At 39.3% G+C, this 26124-nt stretch overlaps 1 protein-coding gene across 1 annotated transcript in view; it reads left to right on the top strand.

The window, feature by feature from the left end:
* Positions 1 to 1182: 1182 nt before the first annotated feature.
* The window catches only part of BTBD9 (BTB domain containing 9), a 459841-nt gene continuing 434899 nt past the window's right edge, over positions 1183 to 26124 (top strand). Inside the window, exon 1 of the mRNA XM_054569314.1 lies at positions 1183 to 1308. The gene's annotated coding sequence lies outside the window, so the exon portion shown is untranslated. The remainder of the gene's footprint in view (positions 1309 to 26124) is intronic.

Here is a 26124-nt window from a genome sequence, read left to right as displayed (position 1 = left end):
ATATTTGAACTTATCATCATATCCCACAAATCTAATCATCCTCCTAGGATTGCCACCACTAGCAGCTTAGATAAAAAAACTTGTGGATAACCCCAAGTTTTTTTCTTTGGGGTTATCCACAAAGAAAAAACTCGTTTTTCTTTGTATCTTGCTAAATGTTTCCACCATCTACCCCAGAACCTGTATTAGAAACTTGGCTTACTCATTTACCCCCTGCTCAGTGCTGTCAATTCTACCATGCTCACATTTTATCCTTCCCACTGCAAATGACTTGGTCATGAGCTTACTACTTCTTACTCGGAGTACAACAATGGCCTCAAAACTAATCTCCCTACCTGAAGCCTTGTTCTTCCTGTCCATTCTCACTTCCAAACTTTTACTCATGAAGCTTCCTTTGCCTGGAATTATGGCCTATCCAGTCACTCTCCTCAAACTCCCACACTCAGTCCCCCAGTTTACCCAAACGTGGAACATAACTGACTACTGGACATCAGCCAGGATTAGACTTGAACCTGACTCCAAAGTCCATGCTTTTAACTGCTCTTGCCCGACTAGCTTCTCTTATAATAAAACTTTACAAAGCACCTTTGCATACATTCTTTTCTTCCAGCCTCACTATTCAAATATATAGGCTGGATGGGTATTGTTACCCCTATTTATAAAATGAGGAAACTGAGAGCCAGGGAACTTCAAGGCTGGGTCCATCAACCACTGCTGCAAAATTAACAAGTGTCCCTCAGCAGTCTTTCACATTAACCGCGCACTCAGCCCCGTTTGGCTTTACTCCTTTGCCAATCTTCCTGAGCTTCGCAGAAGCAGCCTGTGGGGCCCGCGCCAGTCAGGACGAAGTCGTGCTCTCCCCACCACAAGAGCCCTGTGAGCTTGCTGCGGTGCTCAAACTGGAGACCTTCTCATCCGCAGTGACGAGATCAGTGACGCCATACAGTGACGTGAGGTGACGTGACTAGGTGCCGGCAGGGCAGCTTCACCCTGGGGCCCACCTACTCCGGAGGGGACCAGGTCCGGCAGGTGGGGACTAGCAGCAAAACCCGCCTGACGCCACCTTTTGACCCTAAACTTAAACATTTCGCCCTCCCACTGCCGATCGGTTGCTAAGTGACGCCAGCGCGCCGAAGCGCGTGGGCGGGCACGTCTGTGTGCGTGAAAACGGACGCGCGCCGCGGCGGCGGCGGCGGCGAGGACGGCGGCGACGGCAGCGGGCGAGGGGGCGGTGGCTACGAGAGGGTTGTCGAGGAGCCGGAAGAGGCTTCTGAGCCCGCTGCTAGGTCGCAGAAGAACATCGTCCGGGTGAGTAGTCGGGGCCTCGCAGGGGAGGTGGGGCCTGGCCGCACCTGCTGCGCGGGCCGGGGCGCGGGGACGCGCTCCCCCACCGCACCCGTGCGCGGTACCGCACACCCCTCCGCGGCTTTCTTCGAGGACGGGGGCTGACGAGGGTCAGTTTCTGGATGCGGGCGCTCTGGGAAGCGGCAGCGTGGGGCTGGTGAAGACTAGCTCTGAAAGGCGTAGTGGAAAGTAGTAGTCTGGGGGCTTCGGGGTGGCCCTGCCAGACTCCCAAACTGAGTAGAATCAGGAGAAGCCCGGGTTCCCAGAGCAGCCTCTCATCCTGCCTGAGACGAGGTTGCCCTAGACTGAGAGAAGGCAGCACAGGGGTCCTCGGGGTTAGGGTTCGGAAATTTTGGCACTGGTGGGGCCATTAGTGCCCCTGCCCTGGCCGGGCTAGGAGGAGGAGCCGGTTGTTGTGTAGAGAATTGTGAATCAGTGCCTGCGTGCGGCATCGGACACACCCACGACCTAAGGAAGGCGATCTGTCTATATAGATAGGGGGCTGCCCACCTGTTGCCCAGTTTCCAACTTCACATGTATGTGCACGTGCTTAATGCACAACTACAACTTTGTCTGCTCTGGGCATTTTATCACGTTGTTGCTACAGATTTTGAGACTAAGAGGCGGATATCCATCTTCAGTCCCTCCTTACAGACTCAGATGAGCTGTTTCATTTCCCGAATGGAGGCACTGTTTTTTTTGTGTTTCTTAAACGTAGAACAGGCTTGCTCTTTACTAGATAGAAAATACGGATTCTGTTCGATATGTGGGCTGGAGAGCGTTGACGGTCGGACAAGCCTAAGTGTAAAGGTGCAGCAAATAATCAGCCCAGTGCTCTCCTCGGAGCGCTGGGCTTCCCGTGGGTACATGTGTGCTAGTTGTAGTTCCTACCTTCCTTGGGAGAAAACAGAATTGAAGGTAGGGAAGTCATTCTTTTCATACTGTTGATTAAGGCAATGCCTAGAAGCGGTAGAAAGATAAACTATACTGAAGTTTAATCATGACTTGTGCAAGAAAATTGTTTCTAAGTTTTCATTAAGCTCTAAAATTCTGTGATTCAGTTTTATAAAGTATGTAAAGTATGTTGCCTGAAGTTCTTCCATCTGGGAACCAGTAAAAAACTTTGCTCTACATCACTTACTCAAAATTCAATGTCTCTTGCTCCCTGGAGTATAATAGATTTTAGGACAGGAGTCATGTATATCTTTGTCATGGCTGTTTCTTCAGTACCTACGAAAGTGTTTACCACAGAGTAGGCAAGCAATAGCTATTTGTTATAAGTCGCATTGTATAAGTGGTATATACTAAGCATTTACTTTAGTCCTTCAAATCGTTAATACACGTGCACCTCTGCCCAGTGTTAGTATTATGTGACATGTGGAAAGAGGATTGTGGGATTTCAAATGACATAGGAGACCTAGCCTTTTTTTTTTTTACTTTAAGAACAACTATCCTAACTAGGAAAATAAAGCATATGTATAAAAGTAATTATGAAACCAAATGTGCTAGTCTGTAAACAAGTGCTCTGTGAGCTGCTATTCTGTAAGTGCAATAGAGATTTAGAAAAGGTAAGACTTGTGGTCGGCTGAGTTAGTGAACAGTTTGGAAGAGGTGAGATTTGGGATGTTTCTGAAAGAAGTGTAAAATTTGAATTAGAGAAGAGATAAGAAATCAGATGTTGAGGAAATAGTGTGATTTTTGTTTTGCGGGGAGATATATTGAGGCATTTGTGGGATGAGTACAATAGGTCTCTGATAGGGGAATATTGGAGAGAGAAAGTTTAGTGGATTGGGAAGGGAAAGTGTTAAGGCTCAGGCAGACTTTATCAGCATCCCACCGATAAGGTAGAGTCCACTTGCTGGATGAGATGGAGGTTGTGCTACTCTGAGTAGAGTCTTACACAAAAATAGGTGTTATCCTTATGTAAAATGAAAGGATATTACATTTGATAGCACAAGGTTGTTGTGTACTTTTGATTCCCATTACCTTCTTGAATAAATGCCTCACTAATGTGTGTGTATCTTGCGTATTTAGTCATCAGTGCATGTCCCCATTTCTAAAATATAGCCGATGTGCTTGGGCCATTCCATTGGAAATTTATTGAAATGATGTACCCAAAGCAATTATCCAGACACTCTCAGTGACACAGTTTTGCTTGGGATCATCTCTTATGGCCTGTGAGGTTTGCAGTTACTGCTGACCCTGTAAAAAAGACAAATAATGTTACCTGGGAAAGGAGACTAGTTGAAGAAAGATAGTCAAAAATGTTGACAAAAAGATTTGAACAAATTAAAGATGTTCCTGCTAAATATTGAATCTTTGGTCTTTACAATATTTTTTGAGGTTTAGTGAAAATTCTGTCGAATGGTGTGTAAACCTGAAGTTGAAGTTAACCTAAGATGTGTAAAGTTGCAACACTAAATGTTGCATTATTTAACAACTCAGCAAATATTTATTGGGTGCTGGCTATGGCTAAACATTGTGTTGGGTGCTGGCAAGACAAAAAATAACATACAGTATGCTCCTGAGATACTAGGTGTTTGTCTGAGGAGACAAACCACTAACCTGTTATGCTATGGTAAGAGTTAATCACTTTTGGAATGAATAAAATGCTGAAGGAGTAGATCACTTTGGCTGGGGAAAAATTGGCAGAGTCAGAGGGGAGAGGGGAGAGCATAAGCCAGTTGCCAAAGATCAAAATGGAATAGGGTTTTGGAAAATCTTGAGTTATTTCTTGTAGACTTGTTGTATGGTAGGAGTGATGAGACAGGAAAGGTATGGTTGGGACCAAATTATGAGAGAGTCTTCTATTCTATTCTTTAAAAAAAAAATTGAATTTATTGGGGTAACATTGGTTAATAAAATTATATAGTTTTTAGGTATACAATTCTATAATACATCATCTGTATATTGTATTGTGTGTTCACCACCCTGAGTCACGTCCCCTTCCATCACCATTTACCCTCCCTATACCCTCTTCTACCTGCCCCTCCATCTTTCTTTCCCCCCTGGTAATCGCCATATTGTTGTCTGTGTCTATGAGAGGGTTTTTTTTTTTTTTTTGTATTTTGTTTGTTTGCTTAATCTCTTCACCTTTTTCACCCAGTCCCCCAACCCCCTCCACTCTGATAGCTGTCAGTCTGTTCTCTGTAACTGAATCTGTTTCTATTTTGTTAGTTTATTTTGTTCTGTTAGATTCCATATCTAAGTGAAATCATATGGTGTTTGGCTTTCTCTGACTGGCTTATTTCACTTAGCATAATATTCTCCAAGTCTATCCATGGTGTTACAAAAAGTAAGATTTCCTTCTTTTTCATGGTCACATAGTATTCCATTCTGTCCCATAGCTGTTTTATCCACTCATCTACTGATGGACACTTGGGCTGTTTCCGTATGTCGGTTATTGTAAATAACGTTGCAATGAACATAGGGGTGCATATGTTCTTTTGAATTAGTGTTTAAGGTTTGTTTGGCCATATTCCTAGAAGTGGAATTGCTGGGTCATAAGGCAGTTTTATTTTTAATTTTTTGAGGTAACTCCATTCTCCTTAGCTCAGTGGCTATACCAGTCTGCATTCCCACCAACAGTGCATGAATGTTCCCTTTTCTCCACATCCTTGCAAACACTTGTTTGTTGATTTATTGATGATAGCGCTTCTGACAGGTGTGGGTGATACCTCATTGTGGTTTTTTTTAAAAAGAACTTATTTATTGGTTTTAGAGAGAGAGAGAGAGAAAGAGAGAGAGAGAAGCATCAATTTGTTGTTCCACTTATTTATATATTCATTGGTTTATTCTTGTATGTGCCCTGTCTGGGGATTGAACCTGCAACCTTGACATATTACAATGGTGCTTTAACTAACTGAGCTACCTGGGCAGGGCTCATTGCGATTTTAATTTGTATTTCTCTAATGATTAGTGACCATCTTTTCATGTCTATTGGCTATCTGTATGTTCTCTTTGGAAAAGTGTCTTTTCAAGTCCTTTGCTCATTTTTTAAATTGGATTGTTTGTTTTTTGGTGTTAAGTTGTATAAATTCTTTATAAACTTTAGATATTAAGTCCCTATCAGATGTATCATTGGTGAGTATATTCTCCCATTCAGTGTGCTGTTTTTTCATTTTGTTTCCTTTGTTGTGCAAAAACTTTTTAGTTTGATATAGTCCCATTTGTTTATTTTTTCTTGTTTTCCTGGCCCAAGGAGTATCAGAAAAAATATTGCTATGAGAAATATCTGAGATCTTACTATGTTTTCTTCTAGGATTTTGTGGTTTCGAGTCTTAACATTTAAGTCTTTACTCAATTTTGAGTGTATTCTTGTATATGGTGTAGGAAAGTGATGCAGTTTCATTTTTTTGCAATTTTCCCAACACCATTTATTGAAAAGACTATTTTTACCCCATTGTATGTTCTTGCCTCCTTTGTCAAATATTAATTGACCATAAAGGCATGGGTTTATTTCTGGGCTCTGTATTCTGTTCCATTGACCTATATGCCTTTTTTTATGCTAGTACAAGCTGTTTTGATTACTATTGCCTTGTAGTATAGTATGATGACTGGTAGCATGATTCCTCCAATTTTGCTCTTTTCTTTCAAGATGGCTGTGGCTATTGGGGGTCTTCTGTGATTCAATATACATTTTTGGAATATTTGTTCTAGTTATGTGAAATACACCATTGGTATCTAGATAGGAATTGCACTGAATATGTAGATTGCTTTAGGTAGTGTGGATATTTTAATAATGTTAATTCTTTCTATCCTTGAATATGGTATATGCTTTCACTTATTTGTATTTTTAGTTTCTTTAGTGTCTTATAATTTTTTGAGTACAGGTCTCTTACATCGTTGGTTAAATTTATTCTTAGATATTTTATTTTCTTTTTGATGCAATTATAAATGGGGTTGTTTTCTTAGTTTCATTTTCTGATTTAGTTCATTATTGGTGTATAGAAATGCAACTGATTTCTGGATATTTATTTTGTATTGGACTACTTTACAGAGTTCATTTATCAGTTCTAGTATTGGGTTGGCCAAAAAGCCCATGTAGTGTTTTCCATAAAATAAAAGACATGTTTTTCATTTTTACCAATAACTTTATTGATTTGGATATTCTGAGTATGTTGGCTATCTCCTGTGTGGTATAACATTGATTTTTTTCAGTTAATGTCTCAATTTGATCGCTGTTTATTTCAGCTGGTCTACCCAACTATGGAGCATTGTCCAGTGAGAAATCTCCAGCATGAAACTTTGCAAACCACTTTTGACACATTCAGGCCATCCCAGCACCTTCTCCATACACTGCACAAATCTTTTTTTTTGCGCTTCAGTTGAATATTTACCTTTCTTGAGATAATAAAACATATTATGCTGAAATTGTTGCATATTTTCTTTCATCTTCAATATTAAAATGGCTACACAAAAATTACCAATTTTGATAAGTTTTTAAAAAAAATGCATGCTAATATGACAGCTGTCACAATATAAACAAAACTGTTTTGAATGAAGTTAGAGCCATCTTTTGGGGAGGAGGGGGAAAGAACAAGTTAACTTTTGGCCATTCCAATAGTTTTTTGGTGGAATCTTTAGGGTTCTTGATACATGGTATCCTGCCATCTGCAAATGATGACAGTTTTACTTCTTCCTTTCCAATCTAGATGTCTTTTATATCTTCTTGTCTGATTGTTGTGGCTAGGACTTCCAGTACTATGTTGAATAAGAGAGGTGAAAGTGGACATCCCTGCTTTGTTCCTGACCTTAAGGGAAACACTTTTACTTTGCCCATTGAGTATGATGTTAGATATGGGTTTGTCATTATAGAGCTTTATTATGTTGAGGTATGTTCCCTCTCTTCCCACTTTACTGGGAGTTTTTATTATAAATGGGTGCTGGATTTTATTAAATGCTTTTTCTGAATCTGTTAGTATGATCATGTGATTTTTATCCTTCAATTTGTTTATGTGGTTTACTCTTATTTATTGATTTGGGGATGTTGTATCAACCTTGCATCCCATTTCATTCTGAAAAGCCTAGACTTCTCCCTTCCATCCTAACTCCTATGCTGTCAGACAGCTCCTTGGAAGGTAGACTAATCAGATCAGAAAGCTGACTGGCCGTTCACATGCAGATTGCAATAGAGTGGAGAGTCAGGGAGACCAGTTAGGATGTATTGGAGGTGAGAAATGCTGGGAGCCTGAAGAAGGACTGTGGGAATTGATGGATTTAGAGAAACTTTAGATATTACAGTCCCTAAATATTATGACCAGCCAGAAGTGTGAGAAGTCAAAGAAGACTTGTCTAGCTTGAGTAACTGTCGATTATGATGGCATTAAGTTAGAAAACACCAGAGGAGGAAGAGACTTGCAATGGGAAGAAGAAATGATGGCATGTTAAATTTAAAGTCCTTGTTTGGAGTTTAGAGAGATCCATTATGTAATTGGAAGTTCTACTCCAGATACAGTTTAGGAATAATTGCAGTTTTTGTGAGAGCCTCTGCGGCTATGGAAGTAGTACCACGAGGAGTTAGCATAGTGGTTAATACTGTGGACTTTGGAGTCAGAAAAACCCAAGGTCATATCTGTGTTATACCATTTATTTGGTTGGATTGGGTGACCTTGGGCAAGTTACTTAATAATCTCTAAGCCTAAATGTCTTCTAAAATGAGGGGCTAATTGTTCAGGGCCCTGGCTGGGTAGTTCAGTTGGTTAGAGCATTGTCTTGATATGCCAGGGTTGAAGGTTCAGTCCCCGGTCAGGGCAAATACAAGAAGGAACCAATGAATGCATAAATGAGTGGAACAACAAATCAGTGTTTCTTTCTCTCACTCTCTCTCTCCCCCCATTCCTCTCTCTCTAAAAATCAATATATTAAATTTTTTTTAAGAATTCTTAAAGATTAAGATAGCATGTACACAATGATTAGAACACCTAGCTTCATAAATAACAACTGTTGTTAGTGGTAGTAATATTTACAGTTGTAGAAGAGAGTGAGAACTGGAAAGGACAAGGAATGGAACTTTTAGAAATCAGTATGTAGATCAAACTTAGATTGGTTCTTAAACTTGAGCATGAATCAGAAATACCTAGAGGCATTGGTAAAACACAGATTTCTGGGCCCCACCCTGATAATTTCTGATTCAGTAGGTGTGAGTGGGGCCTGAGAATATATTTTTTGAAGAAATTCTCAGGTGATGATGATGCTGTTTCTAGGACCACACTTTGAGAACTACTGACTTAGAGTGTGCATGAAAGAAAAACCAGCATAGAGATTAACGAAGAGGCTGAGGTTGATGGAGAACCAAGAGAGAGTTTAGAGAAGGAAGTAACACCCTGCAAACTCTCTAGATCCACTAGTCTGCTTTCCAAGTCCATAGACCTCATCTCACTCTATTACTCCAGAATTTGGCATAATGCTTGGCATATAGCATTGTTTGGACAAACCTTTGAAGCTTCTTAATATGTTCTTGTGCATGATTGCATGTAGTTCACACAGATTTCAGTCATCTTCCTATCTCTGCTGAGTCACAGAGAAGGTACTGTTTCTAATTGTATGCATGTGCATATATGTGGGTGCAGTAATTACAGTAAATTTCCCTCAAACAGCTGATGCATAGCTAGGTGCTTTGAGTTTGTGTTAGATGCTCTCCCTGACTATTTTTAATGTTAGAGTCTAGTTTGCAAAATAATTGTCCATGAGAATTGTCAAGATTACAGTCTGTGTTTTCTGTTAGGCGCTTTGCAGGTTTATAAGATAAGCAAATAATATACTCCTGGTATCTGGGAAGTTTACAATACGATGGGCAAAATGGATAAGAACCCAAAGGACCCTGGCCGGGTCAGTTGGTTGGGCACCATCCTGCAGACTGAAAAGTCACAGAGTTTGATTCATGGTCAGGTTACATGCCTGGATTGCGGGTTTGATCCCCAGTTGGGGTGTGTGCAAGAGGCAACCAATCAGTGTTTCTCTTACATCAGTGTTTCTCTCCCTCTCTCTCTTCCCCTTTCTCTAGAATCAATAAAAGAAAAAAAAAAAAAGAACCCAGTGGAAAGGAACAGGAGGAGATATACAGGAGGAGATATAATCACAGAAATGTGGATGGAGAGGAACCTGCATATAAGCACTTATTGCTTGTTTGTTGATACACTTTGGATCTTAATGTCTCTCATATACTGAGGACTTTGGCATGTAGCACAAGTGTTCTAATCTCTGATAGAGAGCTATAAGGGAGTCTACTGTATGGAAAATCAAACAATAGTTGTGCAAAGATAAGCATACAGCAAAGAGGTCTTAGGAGTTAAATGTAGCAGCTCACCATGCTTCTTGTTCTTCTTGGCCTCTTCTCTCGCATTTATTCTTTTTGCTAACACTCATTAAGTATTTACTATGTGTCAGAAACTGTGTACAGTGCTGGACATAGAGAAATGATTGTTGCTCTGGGCATCTAACACTAGCTTTAGTTAGGGGGTGTGATACCATCTGCGTGAGTGTGCACACACATTGTCGGGGGTAGATCTGATGCCTGAATTTTATAATCTTAAGAATATACTGATATGAGAAGACATCAAGGACTTGAAGTTAAATTCATTCAGCTTTATGTAAGCAAGGAGCCATGAAAAAATATAGAGGTAAATAAATTTTTTAAGCATTCAAAGAATATGTAATTTGGTAGAGGAGTAAAAAACATGTTTACAATGCTCTATAGAATATAATAAGTACTGTATAAATATTGATCACAGATTAGGTTCTCCAATGCTTGTTGAGTGCCTTAGTGTTCTGTTTTGATTTAAACTCATAAGCTGCTATAGTGTTCCAGAAATTAAACATCATAAATCTCCATTAATCTCATAGGCAGTCTTTTGCATCTTTATATGACACAAAAAATATTCTGGCAGTTCTGTGCCCTTATTTTCTTGGTTTGGGAAATGTACTTATAATACATGTAAGCAGAAAGGTCACTAACAACTCATTACTGTTTATTGAGTAGCTTGCATTATGCTAGGCCTTTTCTATATGTCTTTTAATCCTTATAATAACAACCTTGTAAATTGGATGTTATCCACATTTTACCAATAGAGCAACTGAGATTCAGAATGGGGAGAACTGTTTTCCTGCAGTTTGTGGCCAGTGAGATGGGACAGGGCTTCAGTCCCAGGCTTGGGCTCCAGAGCCAGTGCTCTGCATGTGGGCTCCTGGTGTCAGCATGGGGCCTTAGCATGCAAATGTCCCGATGAAGAACGCCAGTCTTGTTTCTGCTGACTTGGGAAAAGTTATTGGAGGAAGTTAGAATTTTAATCAAATGGATTGAAATGGATTGAAGACAATTTGATAATATTGTTAGGGATGGAGGGGGGATGGAGGAGGACATTAAAAGACCCCAGTGCTGATTATTCTGTGAAGACATGCTGTATATGACCCCCAAATTTTTAATTGACTGACAAGAGACTTTGCATAAATGTTCAAATTTTCCACTTCTCTATGTATAGGTGCAAACTATTCTAGAAGAACTGAACTTTGTAAGCTAATGACATTTATTGGGGTGACCCTGGTTAACAAAATTATACCGATTTCAGGTGTATAGTTCCACAGCACATCTCTACACTGTATTGTATGTTCACCACTTCAAGTCAAGTACCCTTTCATCAACATTATCTCTCCTCTACCTTCCTCCACCGTCACCACCCCCCCATCACCACACTGTTGTCTGTGTCCATGAGTTTGCTTCTCTTTTTTTGCTCAGTCCACTCACCCCCTGCCCCAACTCCCCAACCTGCACCCTGAACAGCTGTCACCCTGCTCTCTGAGTCTGTCTCTATTTTACTTATTAGTTCATTTTGATCATTAGCTTTCACATACGTACTTGTCTTTCTCTGACTGGTTTATTGTGAGGTTCTTTTTTAAAAAAAAAAAATTCGCCCGAGAGCAATTTTTTTCTTAGCTTTTAGAGAAGAATGGGGTGGGGAGGGCAAGGGGGAGAGAGACATTGATCATTTGCCTCTCATATGCGCTCCTACCAGGATTGAACTGCAACCTAGGCATGTGCCCTGACCGGGAATTGAACCTGTGACCAGTTGCTTAGTGAAAAATATCTTGCTTCTCATCCCAATGTGTACCTGAGATTTCCCAGCTAATCTCCCCTTTCTCTACAACACTTACTCCTCCCACCCAGCCAACTGTCTATTTTTTAATCTATAAAAGTTAAATACTTGTCTGTATATTCTGTTTATGGCTTAATATTTTTATTTTGATTTGCTTTATCCCTTTTGGGTCTTATTTTATACATTCCTGGAAGTATTGACTGTACAGGTGACCTTTGAACAGAACTGTCTTGGGTCTACTTACTTATGGATATTTTTCAATAAATGTAGTCGGTCATCCGTATCCCTGGGTTTTGCATCCACAGATTCACCTAGCTATGGATACAAAACTTTTTTTGATCTGCAGTTGTGAATCTGTGGTGGATGTGCAGGACTGACTGTATGCATTGTTGTACATCATGGCATAAGGGACCTAAGCATCCACGAGTTTTGGTCTCCATGATGGTCCTGGAGCTAATCCCCCATGGATACCAAGGGATTGTAGTTAAGTTTTGGGAGAGTCAAAAATTATTTATGGGTTTTGATTGTGCAGAGGGTTGGTGCCCCTAACTCCTGTGTTGTTCAAGGATCAGCTGTAATTAGTTTTCTAAAGCATAACCTTTTTTCAGCTAATTTCACAAAAATTTTCTATATAATTATACAGGTGGATATATATAAACCCTGTGTTAGTTATCATTGCTATGTAACAAATCACCTCAAAATTTAGCAGCTTAAAACAACAAGCTTATGTTATCTAAGCATTTCTGTGGGTCAGGAATTCAGTTGGAGCTTTGCTGGGTGGTTCTGGCTCAGCGTGTCTGATGAGTTAAGCTGTTGACCAGCACTGGAGTAGTCATCTGAAGGCTTAACTGGGTTGGAGGATCTGCTTCTAAGATGGGCCTCTCACATGGCTGTGGGCATGAGGCCTTAGGTCTTTCATAGGACTCTTTGAGTGTCCTTACAACATGTCAGCTGGCTTTACCCAAGTGATGCAAGAGAGCAAGGGGGAAACCACATGACTTATATTTCCTATCTTGAATACACACATTACCACTTCTGCTATATTCTGTTATAAATGAGTCATTAAGTCCAGCCCACACTCAAGGGAAAGCAACTAGATTTCACCTTTTTTGGAGGGCGGGGAGGGGGGTTTTGTCAAAGAATTTATAGACATTTTAAAACAATTATAAATCCTTTATCATGTGAAACCATATCCTCAGCTGAAATTGATTGTCCCCATTGTTGCACATGCTGTAATTTTTCTAACTTACGTATTCACAGTATTTTCTGTAAATGCTGTGAGGAAAAGGTGCTGGTTTTTAAAATCAAAAGCAAGTTTTCATAAATTACAGATTTGTTGGTGATTTATTGAAGTTTTGCATCTCTCTCATTAGCTTTAGTCCTAATACAGTTAGCATGCTTTCATTTTTATCTTATTTCATGTATTCTGGTATAATTTTATTTACGCTTATTTAATAGTTTCCATAACTAATCTTTTTTTTTTTGTGGTAGTTGTGGTTTTATTTTTAAAGTTTTTTTCACATTTTATTTTATTACTTTTAAAAGATATTTTATTGATTATGCTATTGCACTTGTCCCAGTTTTTTCCCCTTTGCCCCCCTACCTGGTACCCCCATTCCCTCCAGTAATTCCCCCCCCACCCTTAATTCATGTCCAGGGTCATGCATGTAAGTTCTTTGGCTACTCCATTACCTATACTCTTCTTAACACCCCCTTGTCTATTTTGTACCTACCAATTTCTGGTTCTTAACCCCTGTACCTCTCCCGCTATTTTTTCCTTCCCCCTCCCAAGTGATAACCCTCCAGATGGTCTCCTTATCTATGATTCTGTTGCTGTTGTGCTTGTTTGCTTAGTTTGTTATTTGGATTCAATTATTGATAGTTGTGAATTTATTGCTATTTTAATGTTCATTGTTTTGATCTTCTTTTTCTTATACAATTCCTTTTCACATTTCCTTTAATAATGGCTTCGTGATGAACTCCTTTAGCTTTACCTTGTCTGGGACACACTTTTTATCTGCCCTTCCATTCTAAATGTTAGCTTTGCTTGATAGAGTAATCTAGATCATAGGTCCTTGCTTTTCATCACTTTGAATATTTCTTGCCAGTCCCTTCTTGCCTGCAAAGTTTCTTTTGAGAAATCAGCTGACATTCTTATGGGAACTCCTTTGTAGGTAACTCTCTGCTTTTCTCTTGCTGCTTTTAAGATTCTCTCTTAACCTTTGGCATTTTAATTCTGATGTGTTTTGGTGTGGTCCGGTTTAGGTCCATCTTATTTGTGACTCCGTTCTTCCTGAACGTGTATGTCTATTTCCTTCACCAAATTAGGGATATTTTCTTTCATTATTTTTTCAAATAAGTTTTCAGTTTCTGGCTCTTCCTTCCCTTCTTCTGGCACCTCTATGATTCGGATGTTGGTACGTTTAAACAGGTCCCAGAGGCTCTTTAGCCTATCCTCATTTTTTTGGATTCTTTTTTCTTCCTGCTGTTCTGATTGAGTGCTTTTTCCTTCCTTTAATTGTTCCAAATAATTGTTTAAGTGTTCCAAATAATTGACTTGATTATTGGCTTCATCTCCTGCACTTTTGGTTCTCTGTAGATTTTTATTTCACTTAATGCAACCTCCATTTCTATCTGGATCTTTTTTATGCTGTTGAAGTACCCAATGAGTTCCTGGAGCATCCTGATAACCAGTGTTTAGAACTGTGCACCTGATAGGTTGCTTATCTCCATTTCACTTAGTCCCTTTTCTGGAGTTTTGTTCTGCTCTTTCATTTGGGCTGGATTTCTTTGTCTTCTCATTTTGGCGCCTCCCTGTGTTTGTTTCTGTATATTAGGTAGAGCTGCTTTGCCTCCCTGTCATAGCAGTGTGGCCTATTGTAGAAAAGCACACATGTTAAGTTGTATGGGGTGGAGCCTTAGTCAATTGCCAGGGCAGGGCCAACCCCTGTCATTGCTTTGTTGCTCTGTTTAGGGGAGGGCTCTCAAAGGGCACAATGCTGCTGCTTGTCTTTTGGAGTTTTGCCCAGGAGGAAGCTGTCTCCTGGCAGTCACACTACACTTTCGCCCTATATGCCTTTCCAGCTGTTGCCCTGGTGCTGAATCCCAGAGGGGGTGGGTCTGCATGAGTCGTAAGTCCATTGCGGGCAGTTTAAGAGGAATCTCTTGAGAAGATGCCTCCCAACCTCCACTGGTTTTTACAGCCAGAAGTTATGGTGACTTATTTTCCTGGCATTGGAACCCTGAGCTGGGTGGTCTGGACTGCGGCTGGGATCCCTTCCTCTCCAGATATCCTGCCCGTTCCCCGTCTTTGAGCCTCCACACCACTCTGCATCTCCATGCCTCTCTGCACCGCTCTGCGTCTCTGTCCCTCCTACCCATCTCGATGAATTTGGCTTCTTTAAATCCTTGGTTTTTGGATTTCCACACAATTCAACTTTTTGACAGTTCTGGGTGATAATTTGTTTTGTAGTCTAGTTGTATTTTTTGCTATAGTTGTACGCAAAGGTGGGGTGTGTTTACCTATGCCTCCATTTTGACTAGAAGTCACTCCTCCGAAACTAATCTTAAATAGAACCAATCATTTCTCATTCTTTAGAAGGTGTATATAAAACACAATTGGTTTAGTCAGAAAATCTTGTCAGAACACATCACAGTTAAGTTTATATTTCAGTACTTTATTTCTTTAGATGTTAACCACATCTTGACTTTACCACCTCTACTCCCAACAAGTATCAATTACTTGCTTACTTTTTTTCTTTTACTTTTAACTTAATTTTGTATAGAAAAGAATTCTCATATAACCTTCAGAACGTCCCCTATAACTCTTAACATAACCGTAACAAATATGGTTAACACTTTACCATATTTGTTTTATTCTTTTCTCTTTCTCTTGTATATACTTTTCCTAACTATTCAAGAGTAAGTTGCAGATACAGTGCTCTTTTATCTCGGTCCTTTAGTATGAATTTCCTGGAAAAAAAAAATTTTCTTACCACCTCGCAATCCTCAAAATCAGGAAATTAGCATTAATACAATACTATTATGTAATCTACAGGCTTTGTTATCCCATTTGGCTTATCCATGAATACCCTTTATAGCAGCAACAACAAAAACCCAACACCCCAAGACAAAATAAATTGTTCACACAGTGTGCCTTCAGTTCTTGGTTTTCCTTTAGTCTCCTTTATCTTGAACAGTTTCTCAGTCCTTGCCTATGAAACATTGACATTTTTGAAGAGAACTAGCCAGTGTTTTGTTTTTAAATAGAATGCCTCATTTGAGGTTGTCTGGTGTTTCCTTATGATTATATCCACATCAGTGCATTTTGGTGGAGTACCACAAATGTGATGTGGCTTCTCAGTGCATTACTTCAGGAGGCCAGTGATGTTGGTGTGTCCCATTACTGCTGATGTTAATTTTAATCATTAAATGAAGATGGATTCTGCCTGGTTTCTTCACAGTAAAGTTACAATATTTCTTTCGTAAGTCTTCTAAGAAAATACTTTGAGACTATATAAATACTCTGTTATTCCTTAAACCTTCACCAACTAATTTTAGGGTCTATTGATGATTACTTCCTCAATCAGTTTTACCAAATGAATATTTTCTAATTCCATCACTACTTCTATATTTATTAGTTGACTTCCCCCATTAATTAATTAATTAATTATTATCACTATGAACTCACAGATTCTTATGTTATACAGTTGGTTATAATTTTTTATAAAGAATTTATTTATGTTTAAAAATAATCATTTGCCCTGGCTGGTGTGGCTCAGTGGATTGAGTGTCAGCCTGTGAACCAAAGGGTCGCTGGCTCGATTCCTAGTCTAGGGCACGTGCCTGGGTTGCAGGCCAAGTCCCCAGTAGGGGGTGCACAAGAGGCAACCACACATTGATGTCTCTCTCTCTTCTCCTTCCCTTCCCCTCTCTAAAATTAAGTAAATAAAATCTTTTTAAAAATAAAAATAATTTTTTATTTTTTTACTCAAATTGTTCCATATTCAACCAATAGAAGCCCTTACAAGCTGGCTTCTGTCTTTTTGACGTGTCTCCATTATGTTTTGAGCACTTCCTTATTTTGATATATCAAAAGTTTTTCTTTTCCCCGCCCCTACCTTGGAATGAGTTTCAGAGAACCCCTAGTAGAAAATTGTATCTAGAAATTGAAATCTCAGTGCTCGGTGTGCTCACAGCTACTGGGATAGCATTGCTTCTAGGTCCTCTTAGAATAGGAGTGTGTGTGTGTGTGTGTGTGTGTGTGTGTGTACACACCCCCCCCATCTGTATCTACTTTTATGTATCCCCATCTGTATTACACCCATGAGTTCACGCTGACACTTTCAATTCCAATCCTACATCACATGGTTTATTACATCCTTTCCCCTTTTTATATTTGTAACTCTCTTCTCCAACATTGAGAACCTAGTTCCCCTTTATTGACCTCATATTTACTTATTTGTATACTCCTAATGTATGTAGAAAGTAGGCTCAAAATTGCAAACTTATGCCTCTGTGAAAGTGAAACCAACTAATTAGAGTTCAATATTTGCTTAACTTAAAAAAAATCAGCCTGAAAGAATACAGTACAAATACTTTGTTCAAAAGTTACATGAGATATGTAACCCCTTTAGTGTGGTTATGTGGTTCTCTTGAAGCACAATTCAAGTTTTTTGATTCTCTATTTCATGTTACCCTCTCATGTTACACCATCTTTGTTGATTTTATTTACTGTCTTTTTTTTGGATGTGTGAAACCTGGTTGCAAATAACAAAAAGGCATTTTCAGAGAAGTGTCACTCATTCCTTTTGTTATTTCTACCCTCTTTCTACCTCCCCTGCCCCCTGTAGATAATCTATTAATTGTCTCTGCTCTATCCATCCTATGCTTCTTTTTGCACAAATAACCAGATATGTGTATAGTTTCTTATTTCCTCTTTTTTCTTACACTAAAGGTGCTATGGATATTCTTTTGCTTTTTACACTTAATATATCCTGGAAACCACCCGCCTCAGTTTACAGAGATCTTTCTTAGTGGGTTTTTTTCCCTTTTTTAAAGCTGCATAAAATTCTGCTGTGAGGTGGTCACCTGCTTACTTTTATGGGGTTTATTATATTTATATACTACTTTCAGAGCACTCCTTCCTCTTGTTGCCTCATTCCACTCATGCTTCCCTCTACCTTTCCCATTTAAGGTTAGTTGCCTTTCTTAGGCCTCCTTGTTCAAACTCTCCAAGCCATAGATTAAGTTATCAGATAAGCTTACATTTTCCTCCCCCTCCATTCCTTGTCCTGGTAAACATTATTTATTGAAGCTGGGAACCTGAGGGTCCTGAACTACTGTCTTGCACCCTCATATTCTATTGGTTCATCATCCCTCATGCCCATTTTCTCCACTCTATTGCTACTGCTTTTACCTTCATTGAAATCCTCAAAATTTATGGCCTGGATTATTGCATTAGAATTCTTAACAGTGGTTCCAGGACAGTATTTGAGTCACCTGGGATTTATCCTAAATGGAAATTTTCGATCTCCTGAATCAGAGACTGGGGATGGAGCCTAGCAATACGTGTTCTAACCATACCCTCTGGGTGGTTCTGATACATCTAAAGTTTGAGAACTACAGACATAGAGTTTGTACTATAGAATGTGCTTTTGAAGAAATAGATACCAAACTAGAGAAAGAAGTGAACAAGCTGTGAAAAGCAAGAACAATATAACCAATGTGATCCAGATATAGGATGCCTCAGAAAAGGTTGAAAACCTCTTTGTTTTTTTCCTGATTTTTCTTTTTTGTCCTGTAGGGCACATAGTCTTGGGCCCAAGATCCTAGAACTTACACTGGTACTTTCTCCTTCTTGGGTTCCAGCTTACATAGAGAATGTCTGTGTATTTTTAAACTTTTATTTCTGTTGTCCAGTATAACACACTTATAGAAAGTACATGGAATACAAATGTTCAGCTTATTGAATTATTTTAAGGTAACATCCAATTTATTGCCACTCAGGTTAAGAAATAAAACACTTAGATTGAGTAATCTAGTAAGAGAGCTAAGTTTAAGTTCACGTAAGGGTGAGAAAGAACTGCATGGACTTGTTTTCCTCACAGTATCTGCCTTTCCTCACAGTATCTTCCTTTTCTCATAGGCTCCTTGTTGGTGCTAGCTGAGGGAGAATTGGACAGCTCTTTGCTCAGGACACTGGGTACCACTCTTCTGGTTTTTAGTGCTGGCTGTGGAACTAATCAAGTCTTGGTCTCAAATGGAATCTCCATGGCTCCAGTTAGCAGCAGAGTGGTTTATTCTTACAGATGATGACATTATCAAGAGAATCTAGTTGAGACATGTAGTTGGGGTGGGAGTGAGGTTAGTGGTTATATTTAATAGGACAAAATGTAAGAATTAAATACTGTCAAAATTTTCTTTAGAAGGTCCTTTAATGCCTAAAGTACCATGTTATGGTTTTCTTAATATAAGCATATCACAAAATAAGATAATTTGGATTATGAGAATTGAACTTTACTGGAAGTTTTATTTATCACTCCCTAATTTGGCTTATTACTTCACTTCATGAGTGCCACCACTACCAGGCGTTTCCTGGCCTGCCTCAGAAGCATCACAGTGAGCTGTCTTCGCAGTTATGCAGTGGGCGGTTTGGTACAGTTCTCTTAGGTAGTTCCTAGTTTGCTATTCTGTAGTAGTAATAATCTACCTCAATTATTTTCATTTTACTGCTACTAAAATTGTTTTCCTTCATTTCTTTATTCTTTCTACTGTTCTTTCATCTCTCTTTTAATTTTTTTAATCTTCATCTGAAGATATGTTTTTATTGATTTTTAGAGAGAGAAGAAGAGAGAGCAAGAGAAATAGAGAGAAACATTGATGTGATAGAAAAACATCAATTGTTGAGAGAGAGAGAGAGAGAGAGAGAGAGACACACACAGAGAGAGAGAAACATTGATGTGATAGAAAAACATCAATTGCTTGACTCTGGTATACGCTCTAACTGGGGGGTTGAACTCAAAACCTAGGTATATGCCCTGACTGGGGATTGAACCTGCAACCTTTTGGTGTATGGGACAGTGCTCCAACAAACCAACCAAGCCACCCAGCCAGGATATCCCTTCTTTAAAGGTTTAATTACCTAAACAGTAACGTATGTACACTTTGTTAACTGCTGAAGCAATTGTGTACTATTTATTTTAGCATTTATTGAATTCTTTGGATATGGAGAAATCACATTCTGAGAGTTTTTAAAGGAAGAGTTAATTCTTCTAAGGAGGGATAGCCTGGTCTACCAGTTCACTTTTTTTTAAAAAAAGTTTTTCCGGCTAAGATGGAGGCATAGGTAGATACATTTTTCCTTCTCACACAACCTAAAGAAGGACAGCAACAAATTTAAAAACAAAAAATAGCCAGAACTGCCAGAAAATTGAATATATAGAAGTCTGACAACCAAGGAGCTAAAGAAGAAACATTCATCCAGACCAGTAGGTGGAGATGGGCATCCGGGGTGGAGAAGACGTGCGGCAAGGTGGTGGCTGGCAGACCAGGCGGTCCCACTTTTGCATGCAGATGAACTGGGAGGAACAACTGGAGAGCGAGACAGACCGTGCAGTCCAAAGTTCCAGTGTCAGAAAAGAAAGCCTCGAAACCTTTGGAGGTAAAAACCTGTGGGGGTTTCAATGGCAGGAGAAACTCCCAGCCTCACAGAAGAGTCTGTTGGAGAGACTCACAGTGTCCTAGAACGTACACAAACCCACCCACCTGGGAATCAGCACCAGAAGGCCTCAGTTTGCTTATGGGTAGCAGGGGAATTGACTGAAAGCCAGCCAAGAGCCAGGCAAATGGCATTGTTCCCTCCTTGTCCCCTCCTCCACACACATCACAATGCAGTGACCTGGGTTGCCCCGCCTTGGCAAATACCTAAGGCTCCTCCCCTGCCAATATAACAGGCACACTGAGACAAAGAAATATGGCCCAAATGAAAGAACAGATCAAAGCTCCAAAACAGAACTAAGCAATGAACAGATAGCTAACCTGTCAGATGTGCAGTTCAAAACACTCGTAATCTAGATGCTCACTGAATTGGTTGAGTATGGTTGCAAAATGGAGGAAAAAGCAAATGCTATGTAAAGTGAAATGAAGAAAAATATGCAGGGAACCAACAGTAAAGGGAAGGAAACTGGGACTCACATCAACAATTGGGAGCAGAAGGAAGAGATAAACATTCAACTAGAACTGAATGGAGAAACAAGAATTCAAAAAAATGAGGCAAGGCTTAGGAACTTCGGGGACAACTTTAAATGTTCCAACATCCAAATCATAGGGGTGCCAGAAGGAGAAGAGGAAGAGCATGAAATTGAAAACTTACCTGAAAAAATAATAGAGAACTTCCCCAATCTGGCCAAGGAAATAAACTTCCAGGGATCCAGGAAACTCAGAGAGTCCCAAAGAAGTCAGACCCAAGGAAGCACACACCAAGGCCCATCAAAGCAGCAAGAGAAAAGGAGACAGTTACCTACAAAGGAGTGCCCATAAGACTAGCAGCTAATTTCTCAAAAGAAACCTTGCAGGCAAGGAGGAGCTGGGAAGAAGTATTCAAAGTCATGAAAGCCAAGGACCTACATGCAAGATTCCTCTATCCAGCAAAGCTATCATTTAGACTGGAAGTGCTTCCCAGATAAGGTAAAGTTAAAGGAGTTTATTATCACCAAGCCCTTATTATATGAAATGTTAAAGGGGCTTATCTAAGAAAAAGGAGATCAAAAACTATGAACAGTAAAATGACAACAAACTCAAAATTATCAACAACTGAACCTAAAAAAAACCCCAAACAAACTAAGCAACCAACTAGAACAGGAACAGAATCACAAAAATGGAGATCAGAGGGGAGGGGCAATGGGAGGGAGAAGATTGGGGGAAAAGGTACAGGGAATAAGCAGCATAAATAGGTACAAAATAGACGGGGGGGGGGGGATGTTAGGAATAATATAGGAAATGGAGAAGCCAAAAAACTTATATGTACAACCTATGGACATGTATTAAGGAGGTGGGGGAATGCTGGGGGGAGGGGCGGTGAAGGGTGGAGGGGAATAAAAGGGAGAAAAAATGGGACAGCTGGAATAGCATAATCAGTAAAATACATATTTTTAAAAAAAAGTTTATTTTTAGAGAGAGGGGAAGGGAGGGATAAAGAGGAAGAGAAACATTGATGTACATTGTCTGCCTCTTGCTCGCTCCCAACTGGGGACCTGGCTTGCAACACAGGTATGTACCCTGATTGGGTATTGAATTGGTGGCCTTTGGCTCACAGGCTGTCACTCAGTCCACTGAGCCACACCAGTCAGAGCAGGTCTACTAGTTCGCTACGTCTCTGTTGTCAGTGTTTTACCAGAGTCTTTAAAATTAATTCTTCAACTGCCTCCCCTATCAGTGATTGAGAAATTTCTAAAACCACACATACCTTCTCTTTTAGGCTTGATTACAGCCAGGAGCATGTAGTGGAGTGGTCAGTAGTTCTCACTATTTCTAATTCTCCCTTCTATAAAGTACTTGAATTCACATTTAAACTTGAGTGTGATGTGAGTCCTTTATGATAAGACTTGATCTAATTGAGGTGGAATTGGGAAGATTTCCAGACAGCTTTTTTATGTGCATGGAATGATGGGTTGACCTCCTGCTTGGTTCATTTCTGTTCTCTAACAACTGAGTGCTTATAATCAAGTGAGGAGGGTAGATTTAAAAGTAGATATTTGTAATATAAAATGATAAGTGCTGTGACAGATATACGAGGTCTGTCTGGAAAAAGTCCAGCCATTTATTAATATAATGAGAGCAGTTTGTGCAACATAAATGTAACCTGGCAACCAAGGAGAGTGGACTGGAATGCACATGTATGAACGGTGACAGCTTTTCTAGTCAGTCAGGGCGGTAGGCACTGTTGAATGAGCATGTGTACTGTGTGGCTGTTGCATTCAAAATGAGTGAGTAGAACGATATATCTGCATCAAATTTTCTGTTAAACTTGAGCATTCTTTCATGGAAATTATTCTGGAGATTCAGAAGGCTGCAGCTATGGGCAGCTGGTGATTGGCAGCTTTATCACAACAGTCCATCTGCTCATGCATCACATCTCATGCAGAGTTTTTATGGTGAAACATCAAATCACCCAGGTGACTCAGCCCTCCTTGAGCCCAGATTTGGTATCCTGTGACTTCTGGCTTTTCCAAAAACTAAAATCACCTTTGAAAGGAAAGAGATTTCAGACCATTGAAGAGATTCAGGAAAATACAATGGGGCAGCTGGTGGTGATTGGGAGAACTGTGTGAGGTCCCAAGGTGCCTACTTTAAAGGGGGCTGAGGTGTCATTGTCCTAGGTACAATTTTTCTTGCATCTTCTACAATAAATGTCTCTAGTTTTCATATTACATGGCTGGATACCTTCTGGAAAGATAATTCTATATCCAGAAGACTGTAAGCTGAGTATATGTCATAAATACTTATCAATACTTTTGAGGAGACATCTTAATAAGCTCTGGTGTTCAGAGAAGTCTCGGTAAAGGTGACACCTCATTAGGCCTAAAGAATAAGGTTTTACCTATGTAGGGGATGAGAGAAGTGTGTATTTTTGGCATAGAAATGGCACAATGTGTCAGGGTAAGTGGATACTAAGTTTGATGTTGCTGAAGCAAAATGAGTGGAAGTGTTTCTTAGGAGAAAGGTTCAATTCAAGGAGGGCTGTACATCCTCCATTAACTTGTATACTAGTCCAGTGACCAGAATACCATCATTAGGATTATATTTATATTAATATCACTATAGCTACCATTTGTTATACACTTACTAAATGTCAGAAACTGTATTAAATGCTTTATAATAATCTCATTTAACCATCTGGGATATTCATAAGTGAAAATATGGTGGTAGAGAGAAGTTGAATAACTTGTTCAAAGCCATGTCTAATGAGTACAGAGAGTGGATTCTAAAGTGCAGAGAGTTCCTGACTCCCAAACCTCTTTTTTCCCATTCTTGTAGTTTTATTTTTTTAGTATATTTTTTCATCTTTATTATATATTTTCCATTACCATTTAGTTCTCTTATACAACACTCCTCCCCTTCACCAGCACTCACCACACTGTTGTTCATATCCATGAGTCCTTTTTCCTTTTGGCTCAACTCCTCCACCCCCTAACCCCCCCTCTCCACGCTAACTGTCATCTGTTCTCTGTGAGGCTGTCTCTGTTTTGCTTGTTAGTTCTGTTTGTTCATTAGATTCCACAAATGAGTGAAATCATATGGTATTTTTCTTTCTCTGACTGGCTTATTTCACTTAGCATAATGTCCTCCAGCTCCATCCATACTGTTGCAAAAGGGTAAAATTTTCTTTTTTACAGCCGAGTAGAACTCCATTGTATAAATGTCCCATAGTTGTTTTATCCACTCATCTACTGATGGACACGAGCTGTTTCCATATCTTGGTGACTGTAAATAAAGCTGCAGTCACCATAGGAGTGAACATAGGAGTGTTTGTGTTCTTTTGAATTAATATTTGGGTTCCTTTGGATATATTCCCAGAAATGGGATTTCTGGGTCAAAAGGTGGATCCGTTTTTGATTTTTGAGGTATCCCCTTACTGCTTTCCACAGCAGCTGCACCAGTCTGTATTCTCACCAACAGTGCAAAAAGGTTCCCCCTTCTCCACATCCTTGCCGACACTTCTTGTTTTTTGATTTATTGATGATAGCCATTCTGATAGGTGTAAGGTATCTCATTGTGGTTTTTATTTGCATTTGTTTGAGAATTAGTGACATTGAGCATCTTTTCATCTATCTATTGGCTATCTGTGTGTCAATTTGGAGAAGTGTCTATTCAGGTTCTTTGGCCATTTTGTTAGATTGAGTTGTTTGTTTTTTTAGTGTTGAGTTTTCTAAGTACTTTATAAATTTCGGATATTAACCCCTTATCAGATGTATCAGTAAATATGTTCTTCCATTCTGTGGGTTGTCATTTTATTTTGTTGACAATTTCCTTTGCTGTGCAAAAGCTTTTTAGTTTGATGTAGTTCCATTTGTTTATTTTTTCTTTTGTTTCCCTTGCCTGGGGGGATATAGCTAATAAAAATTTTCTACAAGCAATGTCTAAAATTTTGTTGCCTATGTTTTCTTCTAGAATTTTTATGGTTTTGGGTCTAACATTTAAGTCTTTGATCCACCTTGAATTCATTCTTATGTGTGGTGTAAGAAGATGGTCTAGTTTCATTTTTCTGCATGTATTTGTCCAATTTTCCCAGCACCATTTATTGAATAAACTATCTTTAGCCTATTGTATGTGCTTGCTTCCTCTAACGAATATCAACTGTAAAGGTGTAGGTTTATTTCTGGGTTCTTAATTCCGTTCCATTGATCTGTGTTGCTGTTCTTATGCCAGTACCAAGGTTTTTTTGATTACTATGGCCTTGTAGTATAGTTTGATATTAGGTAGCTTGATTCCTCCATCTTTGTGTTTCTTTTTCAGGATTGCTGTTGCTATGTGGGGCCTTTTGTGGTTCCATATACGTGTTTGAAATACTTGTTTTAGTCCTGTGAAATGCGCCGTTGGAATCTTGATAGGAATTGCATTGAATCTATAGATTGCTTTAGGTAGTATGGACATTTTTATGATGTTAATTCATCCTATTCATGAACACAGTATGTGCTTCCACTTGTATCTCCTTCAATTTCTTTCTTTAGTGTCTTATAATTTTCTGAGTACAGGTCTTTGACATCCTTGGTTAGGTTTATTCCTAGGTTGCATTTTATTCTTTTTGAAGCAGTTGTGAATGGGATTGTTTTCTTAATTTCCCTTTCGGTTAGTTTGTTATTGGCATATAAAAATGCAACTGATTTCTGAATATTAATTTTGTATCCTGCTACTTTACTGAATTCATTTGTCAGTTCTAGTAGTTTCTTGTTGGAACCTTTGGAGTTCTCTATGTGTAGTGTCATGTCATCTGCAAATAAAGACAGTTCTATTTCTTTTCCAATTTGGATGCCTTTCGTTTCTCCTTCCTGTCTGATTGTTGTGGTTAGGACTTTCAGTACTATGCTGAATAAGAGAGGTGAAAGCGGACATCCCTGTCTTGTTCCCGATCTTAAGGAGAAGGCTTGTAGTTTTTGCCCATTGAATATGATGCTGGCAGTGAGTTTGTCATATATAGCCTTCATCATATTGAGGTATGTTTCCTCTAGTCCCATTTTGCTGAGAGTTTTTATAAATGGGTGCTGGATTTTATCAAAAGCTTTTTCTGCATCAATTATTGATATAATCATGTGGTTTTTACCCTTCATTTTGTTTATGTAGTTAATCACATTTATTTATTTGTGACTGTTGTACCATCCTTGATTTTCCAGAATAAATCCCACTTGATCATGGTGCATGATCTTTTTGATGCATTGTTGTATTTGATTTGCTAATATTTTGTTGAAGATTTTAGCATCTATGTTCATCAGGATATTGGCCTATAATTTTATTTCTTTGTAGTGTTTTTATCTGGTTTGGGAATTAGGATAATGCTGGCTTCGTAAGCTGAATTTGGGAGCCTTCCCTCTTGAATTTTTTGAAATAGTTTGAGAAGGAGAGGTGTTCTTGGAATATTTGGTAAAATTTACCTGTGAAGCCATCTGGTCTAGGGCTTTCGTTTGTTGGGAGT

The sequence above is a fragment of the Pteronotus mesoamericanus genome, unplaced genomic scaffold, assembly GCF_021234165.1.
Source record: "Pteronotus mesoamericanus isolate MK-2021 breed Mesoamerican mustached bat unplaced genomic scaffold, CSHL_Meso_final contig_20, whole genome shotgun sequence".
Classification (NCBI taxonomy): Eukaryota; Metazoa; Chordata; class Mammalia; order Chiroptera; family Mormoopidae; genus Pteronotus; species Pteronotus mesoamericanus.
Note: the sequence above shows the minus strand (reverse complement) of the source record. Positions and strands in the feature narration are given on the sequence as shown.